Below are 20901 nucleotides of genomic sequence, written 5' to 3' on the forward strand. Positions count from 1 at the left end.
GAGTTCATAAATTGGAAAAATGATTTGGAGCTCGGTTGAGGGCGATTTCTCGAGGGTTTTGAAGGAGAAACATTTAGTAACGATTTCTATCTTCATTTTGATCTTAGAACATTAATCCATTGTTGTTTTCCTCTTCTAATTAAGGAATTTGGGCGTAAAAGTTGTGAAATGGGAGAAATGTTTCCTAATTGAAAATCCGGGTTTTGAGTGAGATTTTGATATCGGATTTTGGTGATTTTTGTTCGAGTGTGTTTGTGAGTCATTGGGGGTTCTAAATTTGTAGATTTTATTCAATTCCGAGACGTGGGCCCAGGGGACTTTTTGGGCGATTTTCTTAATTTCGCGTGTTAACTTCGAATTAATTAGTTAAATTAGTTACTTGAAGTTATATTTACATTATGCAATTACTTTGAATAGATTTGGCCATTTGGAGTCGGGTACTCATTACAAGAACGTGATTTCGAGTTGATTGAGCTGGTTCGAGGTAAGTGGCTTGCCTAACCTTGTGTAGAGGAACTCCCCTTAGGATTTGGTATTATTGATATATAAAATGCCTTGTACGTGAGGTGACGAGTGCGTACATGTGCTAATTATTGAAAATCTTATTTTCATTAAGTAACTATAATTGGCTTTTCTTCCTTATTGTACATTAATTGCAATTTAAGCCTACTGTTATCTTAGGGAAGCATGTCTAAGTGATTTAATTGCTCAAACTGCTCTATTTGAATTCTGTGCAGCATGCTAGGTTAGAAATATCTTTTCCTTGGTATGAAATTGGATAGAATTGAATATTCTTCGTGATGTTGTTGTGTGTTTACTTTGGGTCTACGGGACGATATCCCGGGAGATCCTTCTGCTTGTTTACTTTGGGACTACGGATCAGTATTTCGGTAGATCCCCCTGCACATTTATGATTGGGACTACGGGACAACACCCAGTAGATTTCCCGTACTATATATTTACTTTGGGACTACAGATTGGTATTCCGGGAGTTTCCCTTGCATATTTATGATTTGGATTACGAGACGATATCCTCGGAGATCCTTTGGACATTTACGTTTGGGCCTACGTGGTGATATCCCGGGAGATCCCCTCCTATTTATGTATACTGAGTCTGATTCTTTCTGTAATTTTATTCATTATAGACTATTAGCATTTTAATTATATTGTCGTATTCTATACTGCTTCACCATGTTATTCATTTATAACCAGTAGGGCTCTGACCTTCCTCGTCACTACTCGACCGAGGTTAGGCTTGGCACTTACTGGGTACCACTGTGGTGTACTCATGCCCTTTCCTGCACATGTTTTTCGTATGAAGATCCAGGTTCTTTGGCTCAGCCCTATTTCTAGTGAGGCGAGGCGAGGCGATCTTCAGAGACTTCGAGGTATATCTACCGCATCCACAAACCGAGGAGTCCCTGTCTATTCTCTCATCTAGCTTAGGCTCTCATGTTTATACTTTTGTTTAGACATTCTGGAGTTAGAACATTTGTAGTTATTTAACAGCTTGTGGTTTTATGAGATTCCAGGTTTTGAGAGTTGATTTAGTTTGAGAGTTTATATTTGTATATGCCGAGCGGCATCTTAAACATTTTATTTATGTTTTATCCGCAGTTTTGGCTAGTTTTATCTTTTATTTTCGTTTTCCGCAATATTTTTGGCTTACCTAGTCGTAGAGACTAGGTGCAGTCATGACAGTTCACAGAGGGCAAACTTGGGTCGTCACAAGTTGGTAACAAAACTCTAGGTTCATAGGAGTCATGAATCACAAGCCGGTTTATTAGAGTCTCGCGGATCGGTACAGAGACGTCTGTACTTATGTACGAGAGGCTATGTAACTGTTAGGATAATTCCACTTCATTTCATTTCCTTGTCGTGCGAGATTTTTGATATTACAATTCTAAACTTCTATATTCTATTCTCTCACAGATGGTGAGGACACGTGCTACCGGAGATGACCAGGCACCCGCGCCCCCTGCTAGAGCCATCAAAGGTTGGGGCCGGGGTGGAGGCCAAGGATGCGCATGTGGTGCAGCTAGAGCACCCACGCGAGCTGCCATAGAGGAGCCACCAGAAGCTCCAGTCGGAGTCCAGACACTTGATACGCCTACTGCTACTACTATTCCAGCTCTTCAGGAGACTCTTGCACGGTTCGTGAGTATTTACACCACTCTAGCTTATGCAAGGTTGATTTCCCTTGCTGTAGCCACATACCAGGCCGGGGAGAAGAACAAACTCCCACTGCCCGCACTTTTGAGCAGCGAGTCCAGATTGATCAGATCCTAGAGGTTATACCAGTACCGTCAGTAGCCCCAGTTCAGCCCGAGGACAGGGCAACGACTTTCGAGGAGGAGCAACGGAGGCTTGAGAGGTTCAAGAAGTACAAGCCTCCTGTATTCAGTGGTATAGCATCAAATAATGCCTTGGGATTTCTGGAGGAGTGCTACCGTATCCTCCGCACTATGGGTATATCAGGATCGAGTGGGGTTTCTTTCACCGCCTTCCAGCTTGGAGGAGCAGCCTATCAGTGGTGGCGTACTTTTGAGTTGGACAGTCCAACTAAGGCAGTTTCCCTTACTTGGACTCAGTTTTCAAATATGTTCTTGAGAGAGTTTGTCCCTCAGAGCCTCAGGGATGCATGGCGTGCAAAGTTTGAGCATTTGTGCCAGGGCACTATGACTTTTTCGGAGTATGCTGTCCATTTCACTGACTTGGCTAGGCATGACCCAGCCTTGGTTTCTACAGTTCATGAGAGAGTTTGCTAGTTTATTGAGGGGCTCATTCCTAGCATCAGGTCTAGTATGGATCGGGAGTTGGATATGGATATTTCTTATCAGCAGGTGGTCAGTATTGCTAGGAGAGTAGAAAGTATGCATGCTCGGGATAGAGAAGAGGGGCGCTAAGAGATCTCGAGAGCCGGGCCATTATTCTGGTGCCCTTGCTCCAGCTGTAGTTCGTCATGGTAGGGGTTATATGAGTCGCCCCATTCATTCAGCTCTTCCAGCAGCCAGTGGTATTCCAGCTCCTCCTAGATCTCAAGATCCTTATTATGCACCTCCAGTATCTACTGAGTATCCTGCATGGGGTGCTTTCAGTGGTCAGTCCAATAGACCTGACCGAGCCAGTCACAACCACCACATCCTCCCACAACTTGTTTTGAGTGTGGTGACACACGCCATATGGTGAGGGATTGCCCAAGACTTCGGAGGGGTGCACCTGCATAGACTTCTTAACCGTAGCGTGCCCCGCATAATTCCCAGGCTATGATTACAGTACCAGTTGCTACCCCACATGCACAACCAACTAGATATGGAGGTCAGGGAGGTAGAGGTTGCCCTAGAGGGGGAGGCCAGGCTAGATATTATGGCCTTCCTGCCCGTACTAAGGCTGTCGCCTCCGATTCTGTCATTACAGGTATTGTCCTGGTTTGTCATAGAGATGCATCGGTTTTATTCGATCCAGGCTCCACCTATTCTTATGTGTCTTCTTATTTTTCCCCATATTTGGGTGTATCTCGGGATTCTTTGAGTTCCCCTATTTATGTTTCTATTCCTGTGAGAGATACTCTTGTTGTGGATTGCATTTATCGGTCGTGTTTGGTTGCTCTTAGTAGTTTTGAGAACAGAGCCAATTTTTATTGCTCAGTATGGTAGATTTTGACGTTATCTTGGGCATGGACTGATTGTCGCCCCATTATGCTATTCTTGATTGTCACGCCAAAACCGTGATGCTGGCTATGCCAGGTGTACCATGAGTAGAGTGGATGGGTGCTTTAGATCACACTCTCAGTAGAGTTATTTCTTTCCTTAAAGCTCAGCAAATGGTTGAGAAGGGGTGTGATGCGTATCTGGCCTATGTGAGAGATATTATTATTGATACCCCTACAGTTGATTCAGTCCCAGTAGTATGAGATTTCTCTGATGTGTTTCCAGCTGATCTTTCGGGCATGCCACCCGATAGAGATATTGATTTTGGCATTGACCTATTGCCGGGCACTCAGCCCATTTCTATTCCTCCGTATCATATGGCTCCTCCTGAGTTGAAGGATCAGTTGCAGGAATTGCTTGATAAGGGTTTTATTCGGCCTAGTATATCACCTTGGGGTGCTCCTATCTTGTTTGTGAAGAAAAAGGATGGTTCTATGCTTATATGCATTGATTATCGCCAGTTGAACAAAGTTACAATGAAGAACCAGTATCCTTTGCCTCGTATTGATGATTTTTTTGACTAGCTACAGGGTGCACGAGTGTTTTTTAAGATTGACTTGCGTTCAGGTTACCATCAGTTGAAGATTCAGAAGCCAAATATCCCGAAGACTGCTTTCAGGACTTGGTATGGTCATTACGAGTTCCTTGTTATGTCATTCGGGCTGACCAATGCCCTAGAAACCTTTATGCATTTGATGCACAGTGTATTCAGCCATCTCTTGACTTGTTCGTCATTGTCTTTATTGATCATATTCTGGTATACTCTCGGAGTCGGGAAGATCATGAGCAGCACCTAGGATAATACTTCAGACTTTGAGAGAAAAGAAGTTATATGCAAAGTTCTCGAAATGTGAGTTTTGGTTGGATTCCATGGCATTCTTGGGTCATGTGGTATCGAGTGAGGGGATAAAGGTGGATCCGAAGAACGTGGAAGTAGTGCAGAGTTGGCCTAGACCATCTTTAGCTACAGAGATTCATAATTTTCTTGGCTTGGCATGTTATTACCATCGATTTGTTGAGAGGTTTTCATCTATTGTAGCACTTATGACCAGGCTGACCCTGAAGGGTGCTCTGTTCCAGTGGACGGAAGAGTGTGAGGCAAGTTTCCAGAAACTCAAGACAGCGTTGACTACAGCCCCAGTTTTGATATTTCCTACAGGTTCGAGGTCTTATACTGTCTATTGTGATGCCTTGAGGATTGGCCTTGGAGTAGTATTGATGCAGGATGGTAGGGTAATTGCCTACGCATCTAGATAGTTAAAGGTACATGAGAAGAATTATCCTGTCCATGATCTCGAGTTAGCTGCTATTGTTCACGCCTTGAAGATATGGCGTCATTATTTGTACAGTGTGCCTTGTGAGATTTATACTGATCACCGGAGTTTGTAGCATTTGATCAAGCAGAAGGACCTTAATTTGTTCTAGAGGAGGTGGTTAGAGCTGCTGAAGGACTATGATATCACTATCTGGTATTACCCGGGCAAGGCCAATATGGTGACCAATGCTTTGAGTCATCAGGCGCAGAGTTTGGGGAGTTTGGCTTATTTACCAGCAGCAGAGAGGCCCATGGCGATGGATGTTTAGGCCTTAGCTAGACAGTTTGTGAGATTGGATCTGTTGGAGCCCAGTCAGATTCTAGTTTGTGTGATTTCTCAGTTTTCCTTATTTGATCGTATCAGAGAGCGTCAGTATGATGACCCTCATTTACTCATCCTGAAGGACAAGGCTCTGCATGGCGATTCCAGAGATGTGACTATTGGTGATAACATGGTAGTGAGGATGTAGGGTCGGATTTGTTTACCCAATGTTGATGGGCTTCAGGAGTTGATCCTAGAGGAGGCCCATAGTTTTCGGTATTCCATCAATTCGGGTGCCGCGAAGATGTACCAGGATTTGAGACAACACTATTGGTGGAGGCAGATGAAGAAGGATATAGTTAGGTTTGTAGCTCGGTGCCTCAATTGTCAACAGGTGAAGTATGAGCACCAGAGACCGAGTGGGTTGCTTCAGCAGATAGAGATTTCGGAGTGGAAGTAGGAGAGGATCACCATGGACTTCGTAGTTGGAGTTCCATGGACTTTGAGGAAATTCAATGCCATTTGGGTGATTGTGGATCGGCTGACCAAGTCTGCGCATTTCATTACTATATGTACTACCTATTCTTCAGAGCAGTTGGCGGAGATTTATATTCAAGAGATTGTTCATCTACATGGTATTCCAATGTCCATCATTTCAGATAGAGGTACTCAGTTCACATCATGGTTTTAGAGGGCCGTACGACATGAGTTGGGTACTCGGGTGGAGTTGAGCACATCATTTCACCCCCAAAGGGATGTACAGTTCGAGTGCACTATTCAGACTTTTGTGGATATGATCCGTGCGTGTGTGATAGAGTCTGGAGGGTCTTGGGATCAGTTCTTGCCACTAGCTGAGTTCTCCTACAATAACAGTTATCAGTCCATCATTCAGATGGCACTGTATGAGGCTTTGTATGATAGGCGGTGTAATCCCCGGTGGGTTGGTTTGATCTGGGTGAGGCTAGATTTTTGGGTACAGACTTGGTTCAGGATTCCTTAGAGAAGGTTAAGGTGATTCAGGATAGACTTCACACAACCCAGTCCAGACAGAAGAGTTATGCTGATCGGAAGGTTCGTGATATTTCCTATATCGTTGGAGAGCGGGTCTTGCTTTGGGTTTCACCTATGAAGGGCGTTATGAGATTTGGGAAGAAAGGGAAATTAAGTTCGAGGTTTATTGGTCCTTTTGAGATATTGAGGCGTGTTGGGGAGGTTTCTTATGAGCTTGCCTTACGTCCTAGCTTGGCAGGAGTTCATCCGATATTTTATGTTTCGATGCTCCAAAAGTATCATAGTGATCCATCGCACGTGTTGGATTTCAGTTCAGTCCAGTTGGACAAAGATCTATCTTATGTTGAGGAGCCAGTGACGATATTGGACAGGCAGGTTCGAAAGTTGAGGTCAAAGAACATTGCATCAGTGAAGGTTCAGTGGCGGGGTTAGCCGGTTGAGGAGGTGACTTGGGAGACCGAGCAGGATATGCATAGCTGTTACCCTCATCTTTTCACTACTTCAGGTATGTCTTTATGCTCGTTCGAGGACGAATGAATGTTTTAAGAGGGGGAGGATGTAACGACCCGGTCGGTCGTTTTAAGAATTAATGCCCCGATCCCCTATTAACTGCATTCCCCCTGTTTGTTTCTGCTATTGTAAGTTGTTGGGAGGATTCGTTTTGAATTTCGGAGTGTTTTGGGACACTTAGTCCCTCAATGAGAGCTTAAGCTTTAGAATTTGGGCTGTAGACGGAGCAGTGTGAAGACGGCCTAGGAATGAAATTACATCAATTTTGTTAGCTACGTTGGGTGATTTCAGGCTTAGGGGCGTGTTCAGATTGTGTTTTAGGGGTCCGTAGCTTATTTAGGATTGAAATGCCGAAGGTTGAATTTTTGAAGTTTTCGGTTCAATAGCGAGATTTTGATACCGGGGTTGGAATCCAGTTCCGAGTGTTGAAATAGCCCCGTAGGGTTGAATGTGACGTGTGAGCAAAATGTCAGGTCGTTTGGACGAGGTTTGATAGGCTTTTTGATCGAAAGTGGAATTTGGAAGTTTTGGAATTCTTAGGCTTGGATTGGAGGGTGATTGGTGGTTTTAGCATTGTTTGATGTGATTCAAGGGATGAAACAAGTTTATATGATGTTTTAGGATTGGTTGGCATGTCTGGTTGAGGTCCCGGGGGACTCGGGTGAGTTTCAGGTGATTAACGGAAGTTGAATTGGACTTAGGAAAAATCTAAAGTTAGCTGAACCTGTCATAACCGCACCTGCGTGTGTAGGACCGCAGGTACGGCGCCACAGAAGCGACTTGATGATCGCAGAAGCGGAAATAGGCCAAGGCTCCAGGAACCGCAGGTGCGGCTGGGTGACCGGAAATGCGGCACCACAGAAGCTATTAGTTGACCGTAGATGCGGACCCAGCCCGTTAAGTGACTTTCGCACCTGCGATGCCTTTTTCGCAGGTGCGCTACCATGACCATAGATGCGGTAATCGCTAGGCAGAGGTATGAAATTTTGAGGGTTTGAGTTCATAAGTTGGAAAAACGATTTGGAGATCGGTTGAGGGCGATTTCACGAGGGGTTTTGAAGGAGAATCATCGGGTAACGATTTCTATCTTGATTTTAGTATTAGAACATTAATCCATTGTTGTTTTCCTCTTCTAATTAAGGAATTGGGGGTTAAAGTTTGGAAATAGGAGAAAAGTTCCCCAATTGAAAATCCGGGATTTGAGTGAGATTTTAACGTTAGATTTTGGTGATTTTTGTTCAAGTGTGTTCGTGAGTGATTGGGGGTTCTGAATTTGTAAATTTTATCCAATTTCGAGACGTGGTCCCGGGAGACTTTTTGGACCATTTTCTTAATTTCACGTGTTAGCTTCGAATTAATTAGTTAAATTAGTTACTTGAAGTTATATTTACATTATGCAATTACTTTGAATAGATTTGGCCATTTGGAGTTGGGTACTCATGGCAAAAATGTGATTTCGAGTTGATTGAGCTGGTTCAAGGTAAGTGGCTTGCCTAACCTTGTGTGGGGGAACTCTCCTTAGGATTTGGTATTATTGATATATGAAATGCCTTGTACGTGAGATGACGAGTGCGTACATGTGCTAATTGTTAAAAATCCTATTTTCATTAAGTAACTATAATTGTGTTTTCTTCCTTGTTGTACATTACTTGCAATTTAAGCCTACTGTTATTTTAGGGAAGTATGTCTAAGTGACTGAATTGCTCAAACTGCTCAATTTGAATTTTGTGCAGCATGCTAGGCTAGAAATATCTGTTTTTCCTTGGTATGAAATTGGATAGAATTGAATATTCTTCGTGATGCTTTTGTGTGTTTACTTTGGGACTACGGGACGATATCCCGGGAGATCCCCCTGCTTGTTTACTTTGGGACTACGGATCGATATTCCGGTAGACCCCCCTGCACATTTATGATTGGGACTATGGGACAACACCTAATAGATTCCCCGTACTGGATATTTTCTTTGGGACTACGAATTGGTATTCCGGGAGTTTCCCTTGCACATTTATGATTTGGATTACGGGACGATATCCTGGGAGATCCTATAGACATTTACATTTGGGCCTACGTGGTGATATCCCGGGAGATCCCCTGTTGCTATTTCTATGTACTGAGTTAGATTCTTTCTGTAATTTCATTCGTTATAGACTGTTAGCATTTTGATTATATTGTCGTATTCGATACTGCTTTACCTTGTTTTTCATCTATAACCAGTAAGGCTCTGACCTTCCTCGTCACTACTCGATCGAGGTTAGGCTTTGCACTTAATGGGTACCGCTGTGGTGTACTCATGCCCTTTCCGACACATGTTTTTCGTGTGCAGATCCAGGTTCTTCGGATCAGCCCTATTTCTAGTGAGGCGATGCGATTTTCAGAGATTTCGAGGTATATCTTCCGCGTCCGCAGACCGAGGAGTCCCTGTCTATTCTCTCATCTAGCTTAGGCTCTCATGTTTATACTTTTGTTTAGACATTCTGGAGTTAGAACACTTGTAGTTATTTAACAGCTTGTGGTTTCATGAGATTCCAGGTTTTGGGAGTTGATTCAGTTTGAGAGTTTATATTTGTATATGCCGAGCGACATCTTAAACGTTTTATTTATGTTTTATCCGTAGTTTTGGCGAGTTTTATCTTTTGTTTTCATTTTCCACAATTTTTGTTAGGCTTACCTAGTTATAGAGACTAGGTGCCATCACGAGAGTTCATGGAGGGCGAACTTGGGTCGTGACAGCATCGTATGAGGAATTTATGGTTATTTTACTAAGAATTGAGTTGCTAGATTTTTTTCAGATTAATTATAAAATTGCCACTGAATTCATATTTAAAAATCTACACTATTTTCAAATATTTAAACCAATATATCTGCTTCATTATAAGGTCAAATGGAGTGATTCAGAAGCCTAAGTAGACTGGAATTTCGTGGGGAATCCATTGGAGGCATCAAAAGAAAGTTTCAAGATTGTTTAGAACAAGAAACAAGGCATAACAGCTGGGCAGGAATATATAATATCGAGAGTTTGTTTATTTGGTCATATTTTGAGTTGGGAAGCTCAGATTTGGGTGATTTTGGAGGCAGTTTTTACCACATGGGGTAAGTGTTTTGTACTCAGTTTAGTTATATTTCATGAATCCATCTTCGTTTTTGATATTTGATAGATGATTTCAAAGTTAAAGTTGGGAGGTTTTGTCTAAAATTTCATAAAGTGATTTTTTGAGTTTTGAACCTCTATTCGGAGTCGGATTTGAGTGAAAATAGTATGGTTTGACTCATATCGGAATGGATGTTCGTATTTTGTAAATTTTGTCGGATTCCAAGGTGCGAGCCTGGGGTTGACTTTTGCGTTGACTTTTTAGTTTTCTTAAAACATCATCGCTTTATTATTGGGAATTGTTTCCTATAGTTTTATTTATGATATGAACTTGTTTTGGCTAGATTTGAGCCGTCCAGAGGTTGTTTGGCACGATAAGGTCATTTTAGAATATCGGTTTAGCTTCTTGAGGTAAGTATCTTTTTCAACTTTGGTTGGGGGAAACTACCCCTTGAGATTCGAGTTGATTGTGCTATTTGTGTTACGTGAAAGCCATGTACCCAAGGTGATGAGTGGGTACACAGGCTATATGTGGTATGTGACCGTTTTAGGTTATCTAGAATCTTTCTGTGCTTTTAATCGAATTGTCATGACGTGTTATATCTATCATTGTTAATCTACTCTTACATACTTAATTTGACATTGCTAGCACTTATTATACCTCTTTCTTGTTATTTTTCCCTTATATGCTTTAGTTGAAGTTATTGCCTTCCTTATAGTCTTGTTACCTCTTAATTGTTGAGTCCCTTCCTTGACTCCGTGCCTATTTGCTACTTGTTTTAACTGTTTTACTTGCACACCTTAGTTGTCACGTTATTTACTTGTCCTATTTTTTTTTATAATATTTATTGCATTCCTTTGATTATTATGTGGTTCCTTTATTGCTGTGTATTCATACCCTTTGATTGTAGAATTTCTTGTTAATTGAGTTATTAGATTGTTGTTGTTAATTTAATTGCTTGTGGATCGGGTTGCGCACTGCAACGGGTGAAATAAAAGAGGATTGTGATATTTAAATACATCGGGATTGGGTTGCACACCATAATGAGTGAAACAAGAGAGGATTATGATATTGAAATACGGTGGGATCGGGTTACATGCCGCAACGGGTGAAATAAGGAAGGATTATGATATTGATATATGATGATACAGTGAGATCGGGTTGCACGCCGCAATGGTTTATGTACATAATACTTGATATTGCGTATTGATACTATGATGGAATAAGGGAGGATTATGATATTGATAAATGATGATATATTGGGATCAGGTTGCGCGCCGCAGCGGAACTGCTGTTGATAAATGATGATATGGTAGAATAAGGGAGGATTGGTGTATTATACTTGCTGTTGTTGTTATGTCCTGTGTGAGTCATGCATCTTACGCGAACTATTGTATTACTTTAAGGTGTCAATCTGTGCTTCCGTGGTTACTTGATGAACTAATTTTCAAGTTGAATTTACTGCGCATAATCATTATCTCATATCCTGCTTAGTTGTCTATAATATAACGACTTTAAATAAAAGAATTATTAACATGCTAACCTTATTTGACTCTTAAGTTAAAACTCATCGTTTCATTCAGTACTTTACTATTCTTAATATTGTCATATTTCACTTTAATTGATTTCTCAACTTATCCTCTTTACCCTATCTAATGTATTTACTTTACTTAAAAATTGATAATATGTTTTAATTTAACAAATTCTGTATTTAATTCAGTAGATTATCCGACGCTTTATATTATTTGGAAAATGTTATTTTCTTCACCCAAACGATTTCTAAAATAAACTTATTTTCTCATTTGATTCCCTACTTTATTCAAGGCTGTTATTATGCCTTATCATATATAAATAAATCTCTTGAACATTTTAATTAGCATTTGACGCAAGTACAAGGTACATGGTGGCATGTGGGTTTTGTCATGCGAAAGTGTTTTGGAAAAAAATGTGGGCACGAGGTGCCATACATGTAAGATTTGAAAGTTGCGACTTATGATTTGAGATTATAAGGAGTGGTACCTCGGGTAATTACAGGGTAAATTATGCATTAGGAACGATTTGATTGATTGAGTTGTCATCCATTTCCTTTTACCCGTCTACTTCTTGCTGCTATTCGTGCTTCTATTATCTTTCCTATTGATTGTTAATTTGTGATCCTTCTGCTTTTGGTCTTACATTGATGTTCTTTACATTGTTAGCTTTAAGTTATATCCTACACAGGTTTTCATGTCTAGTAGGTGTCTTGACCTGGCTTCGTCACTACTCTACCGAGGGTTGGCTTGATACATACTAGGTACCACTGTGGTGTACTCATGCTATTCTTATGAACATTTTTGTATAGATCCAAATACTTTTGATCGAGCTGGGTTGAGACTTATGCCTGTGCGGCTGGAGACTTCAAGGTATACCTGCTTGATGTTCGTAGGCTCTGAAGTCACCTTCTATTGTATTTCATTACCATTGTTTCCCATTACTCTAGGACAGTAATGTATTGTTATTTCTCGTGACTCTTAGCAAAGTTTATGACTTCTACTATAAGTTTTGGGATATTGTATCTCGTTGATATTGTTAGCTTACTAAAGAAACTTCTGTTTCATGCTTAATAGTTATTTGGTTAAAAATCTATTATTTAATCGACAAGTGTTAGGCTTACCTAGTCTTAGAGACTAGGAGCCATCATGACATCCTATGGAGGAAAATTGAGGTCGTGACAAGTTGGTATTAGAGCTCTAGGTTCATAGGTGCTACAAGTCATAACCAGGCCTAGTAGACTCTTGCAGATTGGTACGGAGAAATCTTTACATATTTTTGAGAAGCTACGAAACTATTAGAAAATTACACTTCTTTCATTCTTTATCGTGCATCATTGATTCAACTTGAAGTGTATACCTTATATTCCTTTACATGCACTCGTTCATGGTGTTGCACACTCGATATCAGATATGTGCTGACGGTTTGTAACTTTGTGGATGGGCTACTAGGAAACCAGGGATGATCAAGCATTATCACAATGTGTCGTCTAGACTGAGGATGCAGATGTATTGAGAGACTAGCCAGTTGTTCACGTGGGGTTGCAGCAAATTCTGGCATTTGGTCGATAAGTACTAGCTTGGGAAGATTTAATTGGTTACCAAATCGTCGCGATCATGGTAAGGTCATGAAGTGGATGATGTTTTGAGGATACTGGATGGTATTAGGGACTATGTGGTTCATATGAGATTTCTACTTAGTGAAAGGTACATATTATCATTCAAGGCACTAGAGGAAGCGAGTTTGACTATCACGAGGATGGACATGTGTTTAGCAGATGATTTGGGGTATCTCATGATTGGCGTTGCACGAGCTATGAAGGTTAATATTGTAGATCATCCGATATTGTATCCTATGGCTTCGCGCTAAGTAGGGGAGTCCACTATTGACAGTCAGATTGCAGGTTCATGTGTTATATTAGTTTGGCCTGAGATGTATATGGGGTTTGAAGGGGTTTCCCGAAATTTTTATATGATTAAGATATGAGATTAGCGTGAGTTAATGCTGGGACTTGCGCTATTTCTGCGTCATTAAATAATTCTACACTTCAGTATCAGAGAGGTTAGAGAAACAACTTTAGACTCACAGAAGGTCTCATCAAAGTGGGTATCCCAGTGCGGCATTATGGGGTGCTTAAGAGGAAATACAGTGGTTTACAAGCTTCTGGGATGCGTGGTTCATGCTAGGATCTCTTATGGTGAGCTTTGAATAAGGATCGTGATGTTCTGTAAAGGAGAAGTGCCACCTTGAGGGTACTTCGGAAGGAACTAAGAGAAATAGGATAACTCAGTAGTAGATTGGATCAAGACAATAATGGTATGCTCGATTCTTTGGGTACTTATGATGTGGTGAGTCTCTACAGGTGTTTTATGGCAATACTCTTGGGTTTGGTGACCTGCGTGGCTTGGTTGAGTTAGGGAGATTCAATTCTGATGGCTTCACTATGTGCAAATGGGTTTCCAAGAGTTCTCGATGGTTTTTACCACAGTTTGAGATGGATATTTCCTATCGGTATGAGGAGCATATTGCGTATTGTGATTTTCTCCTAGATGGAACCAAACAGAAGGTTTATATCTAATCGGGTATGTATTCTATTGGTGACTTAAAGTTGATTATGAGATTCTTGTACTTTTCATATGATGGTATGATAGATGCGGTGCACTCCGTGGGATTGAGATTTACATGAACAAGGTGGCGGTTTAGTTTTGAAAGGAAGTTCATGAAGTCTTAAACAATATAGACGGTTTCAGATAACTAGAGGAATGTTATTACTACTTGGTATTGCCTAAGAAGAATGTACATTTCAAAAGGCGCATCGTGTTTTGACTTACGAATGCTTCACCGGTATTGCGGTACTCGCCTGGTTGATCGGCCACTTATTTTTAGATTTTTATACGTGGCATGGAAGGCTTATAGAAGTATTTCTCATAGGGACAATTATGTATGAGAGATCTGTTATTCATTCGAGTGGTGGAGTTGGGATTGGCTATGGTGATTCAAGTGTTCTATGGATTTCGATACTGGGAGTTCTTAGAAGCAAATCGTTTCGGGGTTGCGGACTGTGAAGATGTGGCCAAAGTTAGCTAGATGGGGGTACATGTTATGTTAGAACTTCTTGGGATTTTTGAGAGCTATTTGTCCATTTGGGGATGACCGGAGTTGATTTGGTGCTCATTGGTAGGCTCGAGGAGGATGTGTATTCCATAACGGGCCAGATTTAGTTACTCAGCACCGTTATTGCTGAAAGGTGTGTCATTCGGTTAGAGTTGAACTTGTTCGTGTTCTGATATTTTCTATGTGTTATTCTTCTACACTACAAGGTGTGATCTGTTGGTTATATGTACTGCCGATGCGGTTCTGTTTGGGTCTTATATCGGAATTCGAGCGAGATGGTTATTAGGTGTTGAATGGTTGATTGTGCCTTGGCTATGGTCTTTTCGGGTTGTGGTATATTGTGCTATTTACTTATCCATGTTTATGGTCATGCACTTCGTGTACTTGATCTCGAATTGCATGTAGTTGTTGATTTTGAGCATTGTGGCTTGAGGTATTTCGTATGGACCGATGTTTGGATGGGTCACACATTGCAGCGGGGCTATATTGGTATATAATCCTTTATTTTATATTCATGTGTCTTTTTCCTACTCTACGTGATAGGTTCATAGAATTGAGTTGTAGTGGTACTTGTTGATCTGATGAGTGGTGTGAGTGTACAAAGATTTTGAACAAGGTTTTATTTGATATGAGGTTCATTACCGATCTTGGGTTTGATTTGAGCAGCTAGTGTGATTGAGAATCTTTGCTACAAGTATGCGAGTTGTGTGGTATATCATGTGATTACATCTTGGGTTATGGCTATGGCTTGATATAGCTTGTTCAGACTTATACAATGTGTGAATGCGGGATTAGAGTCTTGTAAGGAATTTCAGGTGTTGGGAATTGAGTTCCAAGGTTTATGGGCTAAGGTCAAAATAATGTTCTTCAGTTATGTTGTGTGGTCAAGCTTACATGGATTGGGGTGACGTGGATTCACCCTCGGGTATGTGCATGTTAAGGTTACACAGTGATTTGAAGGCTTTGGAATGATTCTTGGCACGTTCAAGGACGAACATATATTTATGTGGGTGATGATGTAACAACACAACCGATCGTTTTGAGTATTTGCACTTTGACCGGTGGTTTGAGGGCATGAGTACCTCCGTATGATGCATTAGGACTTGTGTGTTTCTTTGGATGATGTATTACAACTTGTGTGTATTGTCGATATTGGTTTTTGGCTAATTCAGAATTAGTTTGGAAGAATGAATTTCATTGCTGAAGCTTTAAGTTAGAAGAGTTGACCAAGTTTGACATTGTGTGTTTGACCCCGAATCGGAGTTTTGATGGTTTCATTGGGTTTGGATGGTGATTTTGTACTTGGGCATTATCCCGTATTTTCTTTTGGATATTTTAGAAGGTTTCGGCACTAATTGTCGAAAGTTAGAAATTTGAAAGTCTGAAATGTTCATGAGTTTGACCCAGAGTTGACTTTTATGATATTAGGTTCGGATTGTGATTTTGGGAATTGGGATAGCTTTGTTATGTCATTTGGGACTTGTGTGCATAATTTGAGGTCATTTCGAGTTGATTTGATATGGTTCGATACGAGTTTTGGATGTTGAAAGTTCAAAAGTTTATTAAGTTCAAATTGAGGTGCAATTCGTGGTTTTAATGTTGTTAGCGTGATTTGAGGCCTCGAGTAAGTTCATGTGATGCTATGGGACTTGTTTCTATGTTTGGACAGGGTCCCGAAGGGCTCGAGTGAGTTTCTCATAGGTTTGAGTTGTGTTTTGCTCATTTTTATGTTTTAACGTCGTTTCTTCAAGCATAACTGGTACCACATTAAGCACATGAGCTCCAATTTCTGTTTTTATTGAAGCATTAGATCCGTGTCGTAATTCTGGAACCATAGCAACTAAAATCATCAAGTTTCGACATCGTATGAGGAATCTATGGTCATTTTACTAAGAATTGGGTTGCAAGATTTTTTTCAGATTAATTACGATATTGCCACTGAATTCGTATTTAAATATCTGCATTATTTTCAAATATTGAAACCAACATATCTCCTTCATTATAAGGTCAAATGAAGTGATTCAAAAGTTTAACATGATTGGAATTTCATGAGACATCTATTGGAGGCATCAAAAGGAAGTTTCAGGATTGTTTGGCACAAGAAATGAGCTAGAAAAGCTGGGCAGAAACATATAATATCGAGGGATTGTTCATTTGGTCATATTTTGAGTTGGAGAGCTTGGACTTGGCGATTTTGGAGGTAAGTTTCACCACATGAATGGGGTAAGTGTTCTATACTCTGTTTTAGTTATATTTCATGAATCTATCTTCATTTTTGGCATTTGATTGATGATTTCAAAGTGTAATTTGGGGGATTTTTGTCTAAAATTTTATAAAGTGAATTTTTGAGTTTTGAATATCGATTCAGAGTCAGATTTGAGTGAAACTAGTATGGTTGGACTAGTATTAGAATGGGTGTTCAGATTTTTGGAATTTGTTCGGGTTTCGAGGTGCGCGCTTGGGGTTGACCTTTTAGTTTTCTTTAAACATCGAAGATTTATTTTTTGGAATTGTTTTCTATAGTTTTTTATGATATGAAGTTATTTTGGTAGATTTGAGAAGTCTGAAGGTTGTTTCACACGAGATGGTCATTTTAGATTATTAGTTTAACTTCTTTGAGGTAAGTATCTTGTCTAACTTTATGCGGGGGAAACTACCCCTTGGGATTCGAGTTGATTGTGCTCTTTGTGTTACGTGAAAGGCTTGTATACAAGGTGACGAGTGGGTACACGGGCTATATGTTGTATGTGACCGATTTAGGCTATCTAGACTCTTTCTATGCCTTAAATTGAATTGTCATGACGTGTTATATCTCTCATTGTTAATCTACTCTTACATGATCTATTTGACGTTGTTAGCACTTATTGTACCTCTTACTTGTTATTTTGCCTTTATATGCTTTGGTTCAAGTTATTGACTTCCCTATTGTCTTGTTATCTCTTAATTGTTGAGTCCCTTCCATGACTCCGTGCCTATTTTCTACTTGTCTTAATTGTTTTACTTACACACATTAGTTGTCGCGTGCTTTACGTGTCCTATTTTTTGTTATATTTGTTGCATTACTTTGATTATTATGTGATCCCTTATTGCTGTGTGTTCATACCCTTTGATTGTAGAAATTCTTGTTAATTGAGTTATTATATTGTCGTTGTTAATTTAAATTGCTTGTGGATCGGGTTGCGCGCCACAACGGGTGAAATAAAGGAGGATAGTGATATTAAAATACATTGGGATTGGGTTGCACACAACAATGGGTGAAACAAGAGAGAATTGAGATATTGAAATACGATGGGATCCGGTTGCACGCCGCAACAGGTGAAATAAGGGAGGATTGTGATATTGATATATGATGATACAGTGAGATCAGGTTGCGCGCAACAATGATTTGTGTACGTAATACTTGATATTGCTTATTGATACTATGGTGGAATAAGAGAGGATTATGATATTTATAAATGGTGATACGGTGGGATCGGATTGCGGGCCTACACAGAACTATTGTAGATAAATAATGATACGATGGAATAAGGGAGGATTGTGTGTCTGTTATACTTGCTGTTATTGTTATTTCTTGTGTGAGTCATGCATCCTACGTGAACTATTGTATTACTTCAAGGTGTCAATTTGTGCTTCCATGGTTACTTGCTGAACTGCTTTGCATGATGAATTTACTGTGCAGAGTTATTATCTCATACTTTGCTGAGTTGTTGATAACATAACGGTTTTAAATAAGAGAATTATTAACATGCTTACCATATGTGATTCTTAAGTTAAAACTCGTCGTTTCATTCGGTACTTTACTATTCTTAATAGTTGTCATATTTCAATTTAATTGATTTCTCAACTTAAACTTTTTATCCTATATGATGTATTTATTTTACTTAAAAATTGTTATTATATTTTAATTTTAAAAATTCTATTTTTAACTCAGTAGATTATCCGACGCTTTATTTTATTTGGAAAATGTTATTTTCTTTGCCCAAATAATTTCTACAATAAAATTGTTTTCTAATTTTATTCCCTACTTTATTCAAAGTTATAATGCCTTATCATATAAATAAATATCTTGAATATTTTAATTAGCATTTGACGGGGTACAAGGTACATGTTGGCATATGGGTTTTGCCGTGCGAAAGTCATTTGGAAAAAATGTGGCACGAGGTAACCTACGTGTAAGATTTGAAAGTTGCGACTTATTATTGGAGATTATGAGGAGTGGTACCTCTGGTAATACTGGTTGTAAATTGTGCATTCGGCACGATTTGATTGATTGAGTTGTCATCCGTTTCTTTTTACCCGTCTATTTCTTGTTGCTATTCCTGCTTATATTCTCTTCACTGTTGATTGTAAATTTCTGATCCTTCTGCTATTGGTCTTACATAGATGTTCTTTCCATTGTTAGCTTTAAGTTATATCATGCACGGGTGTTCATGTATGGTAGGTGTCTTGACCTGGCCTCGTCACTACTCTACCAAGGTTAGGTTTGATACTTACTAGGTACCATTGTGGTGTACTTATGCTACGCTTATGCATATTTTAGTATATATCCGGGTAATTTTGATCGAGTTGGGTTGAGACTTATGCCTGTGTAGCTAGAGACTTCAAGGTATACCTGCTTGACGTTCGTAGGCTCTGAAATTATCTTCTGTTTTATTTCATTTCCGTTGTTTCCCGTTATTCCGATACAATAATGTATTATTATTCTTGTGACTCATAGCAAAGCATATGAGTTATACTATCAGTTTTGGGATATTGTATCATGTTGAGATTGTTGGCTTATTATAGAACTTCTGTTTCATGTTTAGTGGTTATTTGGTTAAAAATCTAATATTTAAACAACAAGTGTTAGGCTTACCTATTCTTATAGACTAGGTATCGTCATGACATCTTACAGAGGAAAATTGGGACCGTGACAAGTTGGTATCAGAGCTCTAGGTTCATAGGTTCTACGAGTCATAAATAGGTTTAGTAGAGTCTTGCAGATCGGTACAGAGATGTCTGTACTTATCTTCGAGAGGCTACGAAACTATTAGAAAATTCAACTTTTTTTATTCCTTACCGTGTGACATTGATTCAGTTTGAATCATATACCTTATATTCCTTTACATCCACTCATTCATGATGTTGCACACTCAGTGTCAGCTTTGTGCCAATAGTTCATGACTCTGTGGATGGGCTACAAGGGAACCAGAGATGCTCAAACATTGTCTCAATGTGTCTTCCAAACTGAGGATAGGAATGTATTGAGAGACCAATCGGTTGTTCACGTGAGGGTGCAACGGATTCTGGCATCTAATCAATAAGTACTAGCTTGGGAAGATTTAATTGATTGCCTAATCATCGCGATCGTGGTAGATTCATGAGGTGGATGATGATTTGGGGATATTGGGTGGTATTAGGGACTATGTAGTTCATATGAGATTTCAACTTAGTGAATGGTATATATTATCATTCAAGGCACTAGAGGAAGCGAGTTTGACTATCACGAGGATGGACGTGCACTTAGTAGATGATTTGGGTTATCTAGTGATTGGCGTTGCACGAGCTATGAAGGTTAATATTGTGGATCAACGGATGTTGTGTCCGATGGATTCACGCCAAGTGGGAGAGTCCACTATTGATGGTCAGATTGCAGGGTCATATGTTAAATCAGTTTGGCCTGAGATATATATGGGTTTTGAAGGGTTTTCCCAAAATTTGTATATGATTAAGATATGAGATTAGCATGAGTATTGCTGGGACTTATAGTATTTCTGCGTCATTAATAATTCTACACTTCAGCTTTAGGGAGGTTCGAGAAATAATTTCAGACTTACTGAAGGTCTCTTCGGAGTGGGTATCTCGATTGCGACATTATGGGGTGCTTCAGAGGAAATACAGTGGTTTATGAGCTTCTGAGATACATGGTTCGTGCTAAGATCTCTTATGGTGAGCTTTGGATAAAGATCGTGGTGTTCTGGCAAGGAGAAGTGTCACCTTATGGGTAATTCGGAAGGAACTCAGAGAAATAGGAAAACCTAGTACTAGGTTGGATCAACACAGTAATGGAATGCTCGATTCTTTGGGTACTTATGATGCGATGAGTCTCTACAAGTGTATTGTGGCAATACTCTTGGGTTTGGAGACATGCGTGGCTTGGTTGAGCTAGGGCTATTTAATTCTGATGACTTGGCTATGTGCAAATGGGTTTCGAAGAGTTCTCGATGGTTTCTACCACGGTTTGAGATGGATATTTCCTACTGGCGTGAGGAATATGTTGCGTATTGTGATTTTCTCCTACATGGGATCAAACAGAAAATTTATGACTAATCGGGTATGTATTTGTGTTGTGATTTAGAGTTGATTATGAGATTATCATAC

Source organism: Nicotiana sylvestris, chromosome 10 (genome assembly GCF_000393655.2).
Source record: "Nicotiana sylvestris chromosome 10, ASM39365v2, whole genome shotgun sequence".
Lineage (NCBI taxonomy): Eukaryota > Viridiplantae > Streptophyta > Magnoliopsida > Solanales > Solanaceae > Nicotiana > Nicotiana sylvestris.